Source organism: Crocodylus porosus, unplaced genomic scaffold (genome assembly GCF_001723895.1).
Source record: "Crocodylus porosus isolate Cpor-Errol unplaced genomic scaffold, CroPor_comp1, whole genome shotgun sequence".
In the NCBI taxonomy this organism is placed as follows: Eukaryota; Metazoa; Chordata; order Crocodylia; family Crocodylidae; genus Crocodylus; species Crocodylus porosus.
Window position 1 is genome coordinate 14,334,119 of NW_017728921.1, and position 12,266 is coordinate 14,346,384.

Consider the following 12,266-nt stretch of genomic DNA (forward strand, 5'->3'; position numbering starts at 1 on the left):
CTTTCTGGGCAATCTGTTCCAGTGTTTTACTACCCTCCTAGTGAGAAAATTCTTCCTAATATCTAACTTAAACTTCCCTTGCTGCAACTTGAGACCATTGCTCCTTGTTCTGTCATCTGCCACCACTGGGAACAGTCAGGCTCCATCCTCTTTTGAGACCCCCTTCAAGTAGTGGACAGCTGCTATTAAGTCCCCTCTCAGTCTCTTCTTCTCTAGATTAAATAAGCCCAGTTTCCTCAGCCTATCCTCATAAGTCATGTCCCCCATCCCCCTCACCATTTTCATTGCCCTCCTCTGGACTATCTCCAATTTGTCCACATTCTTTCTGTAGTGGGGGGCCCAAAACTGAACACAGTATTCCAGATGTGCTGAATAGAGGGGAATGATCACTTCCCTTGACCTACTGGCGAAACACCTACTAATGCAGCCCAATATGCCGTTAGCCTTCTTGGCATCAAGGGCACACTGATGACTTGTATCCAACTTATTTTCCACTGTGACCCCCAGGTCCTTTTCTGCAGAGCCAATCAGCCCCCAACCTGTCCTGGTGCATGGGATTGTTCTGTCCTAAGTGCAGGACTTTGCACATGTCCTTATTGAACCTCATGAGATTCTTTTTGGCCCAATCCTCCAATTTGTCCAGGTCACTCTGAATCCTAGCCCTACCCTCCAGCATATCTACTACTCCCCACAGTTTGGTGACATCTGCAGACTTGCTGATGGTGTACTGTATGTCATCTTCTAAGTCGTTGATGAAGGCATTGAACCAGCCCTAGGACCAGCCCCTGGGGCACTCCACTTGATACCAGCTCCCAAGTAGACATTGAGCTATTGATTACTACTCTCTGATCCTGATGCTCCAGCCAGTTTTCTATCCACCTTACAGTCCATTCATCCAGCCTGTACTTCCTTAGCTTGCCTGTGAGAATGTTGTGGGAGACAGTATCAAATGCCTTGCTAAAATCAAGGTATACCACATCTACCAGTCTCCCCACATTCACAGAGTCAGTCACCTAGTCACCCAGTCAGTCACCTAGTCAGTCACGAGTCAGTGCCTAGTTGGCTGCTCCAGCACTTGCACCAGGAAATTATCCCCAACACTCTCCAAAACTTCTTGGATTGCCTGCACACTGCTGTATTGCCCTCCCAGCAGATGTCAGGGTGATTGAAGACCCCCATGAGAACCAGGGCCGGTGATCTGGAAACTTCTGCTAGCTGTTTGAAGAAAGTTGGTCCGGTGGTCTATAGCAGACCCTCACCACAACATCACTCTTCTTGCTTTCCCCTCTCACTGTTACCCAGAAACTCTCAACAGGCCTATCTCCAGTTTCATATTGCAACTCTGAACAATCATATGTCTCTTTTACATAAAGTGCAACTCTTCCTCCTCTTCTCCCCTGCCTGTCCTTCCTGGACAGTTTGTACCCATCCATGACAGTACTCCAGCCATGCGAGCTCCCACCAATTCTCTTATTCCAATCACATCACAGTTCTATTTTTGTACTAGGACTTCCAATTCTTCCTGCTTGCTTCCCGTGCATTTGTGTACACGCACCTGAGGTAACTGGCTGATTGACCCAATTTCTCAGGAAGTATGAGAGCACCTCCTTTGTTTCCCCCTCCTGCTTGCTCTTCCTCCACATTTCCCACGTACCTCAGGGCTTTGGTCTATCCCCTGGCAAACCTAGTTTAAAGTCATCCTCACTAGGTTAGCGAGTCCTGTATTCCTGTAGGAGTTGTCATTTCCTCTGAGTCTTCTCCATGAAACGTAGGGTGGAAGGGAGCATTTTGGTCGAACTTTAGCCACTGGGCTTAGAAAAGCATTCAGGGATGATTCAGTGTTAACTATACTCCATGGCCCAGTTCTTCAAAGTTGTATTCTTGAGCAAGTGCGTGGTTCCTGGGGTGCACACTATGCCTTTTCTGAGAAACAATAAAGTGATCATTTTGTGATCCTATCTCCCCTTGTCAGTTTGTCTTATGGTGCAAAATGAATCTGAACCCCATCCCACAGGCAGCTCTAATTGTCTCTTCTTGCACAATACAAAACCATCTAGGGGGAATTTTGTTCTGTCTTCCGAGCTCTTCCAACTCTGACTTTATGGTCAAAAATTCAGGGTTCAAGGGCCCATGAGTCACACTGACTTCAGTTATTGCTATTCCCATCTTACAAAAGAAGAACTGGGTCCACTCCTGCAACATAAGAAAAGCATTTTGAACCAAAAAGTGAGAACTTTACCACACATTAACCCGTATCATTATAATACCATGCGTGAGGGGAATACTGTGCAACTACACAACGGTCTCCAATTGCCAGGTCCACCATTACTGAAGTCTATAATCAGGATCTAATTTGGACCTCACTTTTGTCTTCCCTTTCTCTGTTCCAAGTATGGCTTTATCTCTGTTTATACATTAATATGTAAACTTTTTTCTTTATATTTGGGTGTCTATATCTCACATCCCTTATTTGTTTTCAGCTTTACCATTATACAATACAGTCATGTTTATCTGAGAAGGGAACATAATCTTTTTTTATGGAAAAAGCTGAATAAGATCTATGCATATCCTCAAAACAATGTTATCAAAAGGGAAAATAGCAGATTACTTTAAACTAAACTGAACACTGGTGAAGTAACTGAGCACAAAAACACAATACTGATGTCTTCTTCTCTGAGACAATTTTATGTCAGAGCTGCTGAACAACAATTAATAGCTCTGGGGTGTAGCAAGCTAAGAAACCCCAATATGAGCAACATAGCCTAGATATACCAAAAGATAGGCAACCTTGAGTTAAATAACACATCTGACACCAATCTGCTTCACTGATTTTGTATCCTGCAGGCAATGCAATTTAGTTCCTGACTTGTTCAAAGAGTCTAGGGCCACATCCATATAAACACGCACGTGCAGTACGCAGCACCAGAGCCTCGCCTGCTGTGCCATACATGCAGGTGTTCCCTACGCTGTTAATTTGCAGCTTGGAGGGGGTTTTTTGATACCGGGAAATCCCAGTGTCAAAAAAACTCACACTGGAAAAAAGAGAGGTGGTACATGTGGAGGCAGCATCTGCCACCCAAAACTGGAGCCTGGCGGGCTGGAGCCACACTCTGGCAGCCAGCTAGGCTCCCTGCTGCCAGATCACAGCTGCTGGAGCCCTGGGAGGCCCCGAGGACCCCAGGTAAAACTGCTGGCACCAGCCTCTCCTACCCCATCCAGGGCAATAGTCCCATGCACCAGAGCATGCATGCACAGGCATTTCCTGGAGACAAGTAGCAGCAGTACAACTATGTGCCACTGCTATTTGTCCCCCAGGAAACATGCATGCTCACCTGGAGGTGCCCTAGTTGTACATCTGAATGCAGAAGCTGATCTTAATCAAAGCAACAGTCAGAGCTCTTCTGCTTCAAATATTCCTTCACCAGATTGTTTAATTCTTATTTCTTACCAAAAAACTCCACATTTGTAGACTGTCCATGTACCCAGCAACTCCCCTGGGTACCACTAGCACAGAAGACCATATTCCCACTTCCATTATCAGCAACTTTTTCTTTGGCTTCCTTTTTTTTTCAATTTTAAAACAAGCAAGCATAGTCACATTCTTTTTTATTCTCACCCCAAGTGACATACCTGTCACACCCTGACATCAGCCTAAACATAGCCAGAAAATTGTTACCATTATGTCTTTTAAAAGTGCTGTATCAGCAGCAATGGAAAATTAAGTTTATTTAGCCACCAACAAGGTGGGAACAGCCAAAAGAGAAGTTGCTGTTCAAGCTTCATTTCATTCCCAAAGTACTTGCACTAATCTATGAGATGGATGGTTCAAATATGGGTTGGCCCTTTCACATCCGGGGACTTCAAAGTTGGACTGTCAGCTGGGACATCAATAAATACAAATAGAGGACTGTGATATCTGTGCCCTTTATTGTAGGCAGAGATTATTAATTCCTTTCAAACAGACCACCACTGACCCACACCAGAGGTGCCAGTGCTTGCTTACTACCAACCCAGGCTGAACTCTATCTAGTGGCACAAAGAAGAAAAGTTTCTTAGGCAGACATCCCTGGAGAGGCTTCTCAGAATTTAACTTTTTGAGTCTGCAGCTCAATATTTGTAGAATGCAGGGAAAACCTGCAGACAAATGGCAAAAAATATTTGAGGTTAGTGCAGGATGCAAGTGTAACCCAAGGGTACTCCAAGAGGTACCCTCTCTCCAACTGAAGGGATCAAAGCAGGTGCACAAGCCCTGTGGGAGGTGTAGGGACTCTCCTCGCCCTATAGAGCAGAGCCAGACCACCAATGGGGACTTAACCATATACCTTTTAATACTGGGAACATAACAGGCATAAATCAGAGGGTAGAGTGGACACTACAATGCCCCAAGGGGGCAGGATTCAACAAAGGTTAGACACTTACAATCACTGACAAAAAACAGGGTTAACAAAATATAAAACACAAACAGCAGACCAAACAATACAGGTTGGTGAAATATAAAAAGGCACAAAATGCAAAATGTCAAATGACAAGGAAATATATGGCTTTGGTACCTGGAGGGGGAGAAAGGGGTGGGGGGGAACACAATGGCCCCTTTCTACTGCAAGAAGATTTGCTTCTTGTTATCTCATTCACCCCAAGTCACCTGAGCTGGGACTATGAACCCAGATCTCCCATGTGGTAGGCAGGAATACTGCCACACAGCCACCACTGGTGGCACTGCTCCAGCCTGCGAGGGGTCTTGACCTTCCAGGAGCCCCGGCCTCACATCGAGCTGCCTGGCCTCTGATTGGAGGAGCTGGAAGCAGAGTTGGGAACCTCTCAGGTTGCTGCTCAGATCCTTGCTGGAGCCGGGGGGAGCCTCTCCTGCTGGCTGCAGCCTCTCCCAGGGGATCCTGGAGCCCAGTGGGGGGCCTCTCCTGCCAGCCACACACCGCGCTGCTGAGGGTCCCGCTGTTACCTGCAGGTCCAGCTCTTTCAGGATCTTCCAGGGCACTACTCCTGCCTTGCTGGCTCAGCTCTTGCCAGCTCTGTGAAGCTCCTTCCTTGTTGTCCCTCACTGGTCTCTTTCCTGAGTCAGCCCACGCTGCCCCTTTTATCCCCCTCCAGGTGACCCAAGGGGGCGAATCGGGACATGGGGGAGTGAGTCTCTGTGGCCTGATAGGTGCAGAAAGGGAATCCCAAGTCCTCCAATCATCTTTTACCCCTTTCAAAGCCCCTGAGCTAGGTCACTTCCAGCTAGCCCGTCACACAAGCATCTATTTAGCTTTTACCATGCTCTTCCATTCTGCTGACTCCTTTTCTAAGCACTGTCTGTTTTTCAAATTCACAATCAACCACCCTCAACTTTTGGGAACAGAACAAGGATTGCAAAAACAGCTGACATCTATCAGTCTTTAGGAAACTTTACTCTCTTGATCCCACTAAGAACAGTGAAAACATTTCTGAGAATGAATCAATGTAAGAGACAATACTGGAGTTTCAAGTCTCTGACAAATGCTTAGGAAATAGACATTCTTGGGAATTGTGAACAATGATTCTAGCCACCTAGTACCAACAGGATCTGCAGTTATCTTTATGGCCATATCCTTTCCTTGGTAGTTGTAACATCTGCAATGTAAATTACAAAGCAATCTTGTATGTTCTTCGCAAAGCTATTCAAAAGAAAATGACCCTGCTTCCCCAAAACAAAGATTTCCCTAAACCTGTGGTATGAAAGAGATTAAACAGAGTAATGGGACAAAGCATTTCATCAACTTTCAAACAGGGCAGAGTTAAAATAGGGCCAGGAGGGGTCTGAAACAGCTGAAATTTGTACAGTAGCCCCCAAGCATAGATTAATATAATCTGGGGTTGTATTCATGTTTGTGTATACAGGCAGCCCTTAGACTTACGACACAATTGGTTTCTGAAAACTATGTCCTAAGTGAAATGTTGTAACTTGGAACCAATTTTCTCATAAAAAACAATGTTATAAATGGGGAATTCATTCCTGAACCAAGGCTCAAGGCCCTATTTTCACTACAAATACCCCAGGATTTTGTACTCTTATCAATTATAGATAAGCAATATAGCTACATTAATGTATTTATATTGTAAATAGCAATCGTATTGATTTGGAAGAACTTCTGTGAGGAGGCTTCGCTGGACTTTTTGAAAGGCTCTTGGTTGGACTTTTTGAAGGGTTCTTGGCTGGAGTCTTCTCAGGAGTCTTGTCTGGAGGTTTTTCTGGAGTGCTGTCTGCTTTCTTAAAGAAAGTGTCCAAGGAAGTTTGGACAGATGTTCTTCAGGGAGATGAGCGACACCGCAAACTTGTTCTCTGGCATGGCGCTGCATTGGATCAAGGGTTGTAAAGTTGAAACTGAGGTCAGAAATTGAAACAGGGTGTCAATTTAGAAACCTTGTAAGTGTGAAACGATGTAACTTGAAACGTTTTAGGTCGAAGACTGCCTGTATTCCCTATGAAGTCAGGAGGGGACAGTATGCTTTCCTCACAGTTTTCCTCCTTCTTATCCAAAGCCTGTCCCCTTCCCTCCATGTAGATCCAGGACACTGTGGAGAGCACTGTGAGATTTATGGCTCTAGTGTCATGGAGGCATCTGATTTCCCTTTCACGTGGCAGGATACAGATTTGAACAGAGAGTACATTCTTGGCAAATGGGGTAACCAGGCCCTAACTGGACTCTTTAGGATTTGGTCCATAGAAATTCAGGTCTAAGTTTTCTTAGAAAAAAGCTCTTAATTTATTCTACTACTTGCCTGAAACATATGTTAACATGGGGTAGACCTTGCCCAGTGTGGCCTTGTGCCCTTCCAGAATGTCAATCAGCCACATTCACAGCTCTGAGAATACAAAAATGAGGAGTCAAGGTACCTGTCCCCCAAAACAACAATAATTCTGACCCCAGACCTGCCATCAGGAAAGTTTCAGTAGCAATAGTGCTATAAGAAATATGAAGAATAATTAGCTTTCACCTCCTGACTTTCAGAAGTTTCTGTGGAGCTGATGTTCTGGGAAGACACAAGCTATCACCAGGCAGCCATAACTCTGTTTTGATGATGTTTTTTTCACAGTTGATTCCTACAGAGTTGGGTTTTTTCAATAATCTCTTAGGACTTCTTATTCTACAACTCTGCTCTGCTTCCCACCGCCTCCCATGCCTTGGCAATTATTAAAATGGCCACAGAAAGCACTGGATGCATGTTAGTCCTTTCACTGAATATGTCTGCTGGACCAGCACAATCCATTTCTTCTTTCCCTGCCTCCTTGTTCACAAAGAAGCAGGCATCAAGGGAGATCATACAGGTTGAGGAGCTTGACAGGGAATGCAGGAAGATTATAGAGACTGACAAAGAGTTGGGGTGGGGGAGCATGTCTTAAATAGAGAATAAATTTAGGAGTACAAGATGCAGGGGTAGATTTGAAGTCTGTCCCATAACATCACCTTTAACAGAGGTCTACCTTGCCCCTTTTCTCTACACATTCTCCTACACTTTCTGAGCTCCTATTTTTCCCCAGAGGCATCATGACTGAAGGAAAAGAATGATCTTGGTGTTTCTTTCCCAGTCCTGGAGTTTGTCAGGTCACAGTTGTACTGAAATTATAAAAGGGGGTATCAAATGTAATCAGTGCCCCTAACAAGGGCAGAGCAGCAGCTATACAAGAGCTTGACACAATTTAACAGTTTAGGAAGTCAGACATTGTTTATCTTTGTTCACAGAAGAAATAACTGAAAAAGGAAGTGTCACTAAACTCCGGGTATAAACCCACTCACTCCAGCTCCCAGCGGAGATAACTCCAAGATGAACTCTATGGTGAAATAGGTCTTCAACACTGTTTTGTAACAACAAGCCACTCATTTGATGAGGACTCATTCTTTTACGTCAATCTCCTGGTACGGGTCACTTTGGATGGAGGATGTGTGTGTACTGGTTTCATGCAGTGGATTCACTGGGGCAATGCCTTGTAGTCAACATCCTGCAGCAACCTGCACAATTATATTTGAGCCACAATAGAGTCCCACTAAAACTTTTCAATGGGGTCTTAAAAGCAATGTCAAAAGAGAAGATTCTGATTGAGAAGAGTCAGGCTCTTTTAAAAAAGAAAAGCAGCTCTTAGCTAATTTCAGACTGTTTCTACAACCCATCCCCTTCCCCGTCTGACACAAATCAAAAGAAGAAAACTCCACCCAATCTATCCAAAATGGGACTGAAACTCATCATCCTTCTTTCTAGTTAGTGATCATGCCAAAAGCCATTGAAGGAAAGACCCCCATTGATAGCACCGTGCTCTTCTTCACTCCTCAAACTTCCCTTTTCTGTTATTTGGAGGAATGATATTGGGGCTTAAATATAAACTTTATACTAAATCTCATTTTTTTCTGTTGCAAATCGTCAGTGGTTCAGTGGCCAGAGAGAACAGAGGCAATTAGCCACCTGAACTCAGAAAGTTTTAAACACTTAACTTTTCTTCTTCAGAGGCAAACCTAACAGAACTGTGACTGTACCAAAACCCATTGGCACAGTCAGTGGAGCATTCATCTTGATCCCTGCAAGGAAAAAGGGAGAAAACACCACTTACAATCCATGATGCTCTCTCAGCACAACATGGCTTCTGTACAGCTATTTACAGCTGACACACTATATCCACCCACTGCTTACAAGCTGCAAAGCCCTACACATTCCCTTTATGATGAGTTAATGGGTGCATGTAATGACATTAATGATCATTTGTTAATGAATCATTTAACTGGAAGGGCATCAGGAGTCAAGACAAAAAGGAAACTGGAGTCTTACTAGGTTTATAATTAGCAGTTTTGTTTGTAACATCCCAAATGAAACATCAAATCTATTTGCGTTTACTTTTAGGCAACAGCAAACTTTACAACTTCTGCCGCTTACAACTGGTTCCTTTGTCACAGCTTTAGCACTAGTTCTGATGGATATGCAGAGCTCCCTTACTCAGAGTATCCCCACATTTCCTGCCAACCATGCTAATTTATTGACCTATAACTTCAATTGAACTAGAGAGCGCTCATCATTTCCCATTCACATATCTATGGTCAAACCTACAAAAAGGAGCTTTGTGCTGCTTCTCACAACCTTGGTATGCTAACAATCAAAGATCTTGTGAAGATTAGGGCACTGGAATAGCAATGAAACTCCAAGGCCCTTGATAATTTCTTATGCCAGGAATGATCCATGTCAATACAGTTTGAGCAACAAAGTAACAACTACCCGTTTATTTTTGCCTTGCTGAACATGCATGGCCTCCCGTAAAGCCCAAAGGAACTTCACAAAAGTAATGGTGGTTTCATACAAGTCTGAAATTTAGCTACGTTTCTCCCTGTGAACACCCAAACATTATGGGGGTCCTGTTAAGTTTAATGTAGCTAACTTTATGAAGCAGCTGCAAGCACATGCACACGGGATCTACACAAGCATAATTAATACATCCACGCAGTGCATTTCAGGACACTTAATTCCCATGACCCATAATCATTTGTTATCCACCTGGTACCATGGTATTGCACCTACACCCTGATCTCCCTTTCTCTGCAAAGGAAATCTCAACGGTTGCATGCATTGTTATTTATCTCTTTCCTACTTATGCCGTGTAAGTTGGCTGTCCTCAGAAGTTATTTCTCTGGCAAAACTGAGAGTTCCATGCTTTCGGTCAAGTGGTAGGGGTGGTGGCCTTCCTGTGTTTCCAGGCTCAGGCAGCCAGCTTCCCTTCCTCCTTTCTTTTATTGTTCTGCTGTGATGGGTCTTTTAATCAGTACAAATATTGTTCAGTTTTACCCTGTAGTACTGGACTCCTCTCTTCCCCCCTCACTTCACTCCTTTATACCTGGAACTTTTCTGATTAAACCTGAAGTCTCCTCCTTTCACTGGAGGAGCAGCCAGTCACAGAGTCCATTACTAACTCAATGGGATTTACTGCTGGAAATAGAGATGGCTAGCCTCTTAATCTGCAGACAGGCAGAAGGCAGTTGGTTCAGAGAGGCATGGTGGAAATACTGGTAATTTAGGTAAACTGTATCCACTTCACAAATGGCAGAAAGGATGGATGTTCAAGGAAGCTCCTCAAGGAAGGATAATCAATCTGAAGCTCTGAGTTAGCATGGTTATGTTGCTTCATAGTGGGCAAAGGGGTATAAGTGTTTCCAAACTGGGATGGACTGGTTGTGCAGCTACCTGGTAAATGTTATTTATGCATTTATTTATTTATTTGATGTATATGCTGCCCTTCCTGACTAAGGGCCTTAAAAAAAACAATGTTTGGTGGGGAGTGGAAGACCGCAGAAACAGTGATCAGCAATACAAAACTAACAGGAGAAAGAATATAATGAAGTGTGATGGCTGCTAGACTTTTAATAGGTCAATTTGTTTGAGTGCCTGCTTGTTGATAAGGTCATTTGATCCCCATCATTCTTCTGGGGATGGCTCAGGCTGAAATATTTATCATTAGAAAATGCAAATCACATGGGGAGAATATTTGGCGTTCGTAAGCACCAACACAATGGGCTTCCTTCTTTCCTGGACCCCAGACACTGTTGTAACAGTCATGACCAAGGACCTTGTGCTTATAGTAAAACAGGAACAGCGTGCAAGGGGTTGCTGATGTCATGTAAGTGCCCAGTTGTACAACAGAGGAACATAAACTTACTTACCCCAAAAAAAGAAAAAGAAAAAAAAACAGGAAGGTTATCTGAAGTATCCTAAGTGACAGGAGGGCAGGAAGCTGAGACTGGAAGGGATTGGAAATAGAGGCCTTAAACAGACTCTGTCATGTCTGTGGTTTCTTCTGCAGAAGAAAGTGACGTTAATTTCACATCAATTGGTTTTAACGTCAATGTTGTGTCCTCGGTGCCAGGCAGCAGAGTGCTGCCTCCAGTTCTGCTGGCCTGAATCTTAAAATGGCCACTTGGCAGAGCTGGGTCGCACCTGCCGGTTGCCTCTCCAGGCTCTTACAGTGGCAGACACCAGAGACGCTCTGCCATCCCCCCCGCCTTAGAATAGTTCCTGGGGGCTGTTCCCCTGCTGCTCCACCAAAACAGGCTCCCCCCAGAGCTTGTGAAAGCCCTTGAGTGGCGAGTATCCACCACACACCCCCACTAGCGTGAACACCTTGCGCTTCATCTTAACCCACTGGCTCCCTAACCAAAATAATCCTGGTTTAAACTGAAATGCAAGGATCTGTACAGCCGTTGCACAAAGCCAGCTGCATTGCTGGGACAGGGCTGGGCCCCAGCTGCCCCCAAGTGCTTACTGCAGCTCTCACTATTCGCTGCATTTGATGCTCTTTTAGCAAGACTGTGAGAGCCAGCGAAGCACCCTGAACATGGAAAAGAGTTTCTTCAGAGGGATCATGGGCTTGATTGACAAACAGCCCCAAACATGAGGTTCCATAGGAGAAGTCATAAAAATCATATAAAGAAGTCTTGTCCCTAGATGGAGTCCTTCCAGCTGGCTACCGGCTCCCTCCCCATATGAGCCAAAGGCTCTATGGATGAAACGGAAATCATACGGTTGACTTTGATCAGCGCAGTAGTCTCAAAGCACACCCACACCCAGTTCTGGTTCATATGATTAAACAGACAATGGGAGAGGAAACCTCTGGCGAATCTCTCCAGTTCCACACAAACACTTCTCCGAGCCCTGAGCCCGATGCTGATGTATCGGTGGTACAAAGAGCCAAGTGCCTCCACTGCAGAGTTGCCCTGACGCTGCAGGAGTGAGGGGCAAAGGGCCCCATTTCAGTCCTTCCCCTCCCGGCGGTGGGGCTGAGATAGAGCCAGGCCATGGCACTCGTCCCCTAAGGAAGGAGGGGAGACGCTGCTGCGTAGAGGGGGGCTCTGAGGTGTGGGGTCCTGCCCAGGGAGACCTCAGGGTGCTTGCAGGGCCGGGTGCTGGGGGCTCCCTCTCTGCGCCCGGCCCCTGGCATGAGGCCGAAGTCGGGTCCTTCTTCCCGGTCTCTTTTTCAGAGCTAATCTTTACACAGTCCGAGCGGTACGCAGTCAAGCGTTAGGGTGTCATCCCCAACCGTTATTTAGTAACGAAAAACGTTCGATAACATCAGGTAGCGTCAGGTGCAGAGCCCTGATTGCGGAGCGGAGGTCAGGCTGGGGCCACAGCCTTCGCCGGCCGCCCCGAGCCGGAGGAAGCGGCGCTAACGCGGGAACCAGCGTCGAGTTCAGCCCGTCCCGGGGGCGGGCGCGAGGGACGCGCTGGACGGGGCGGGAGGGACGAGGCAGCTGCAGCGGCGG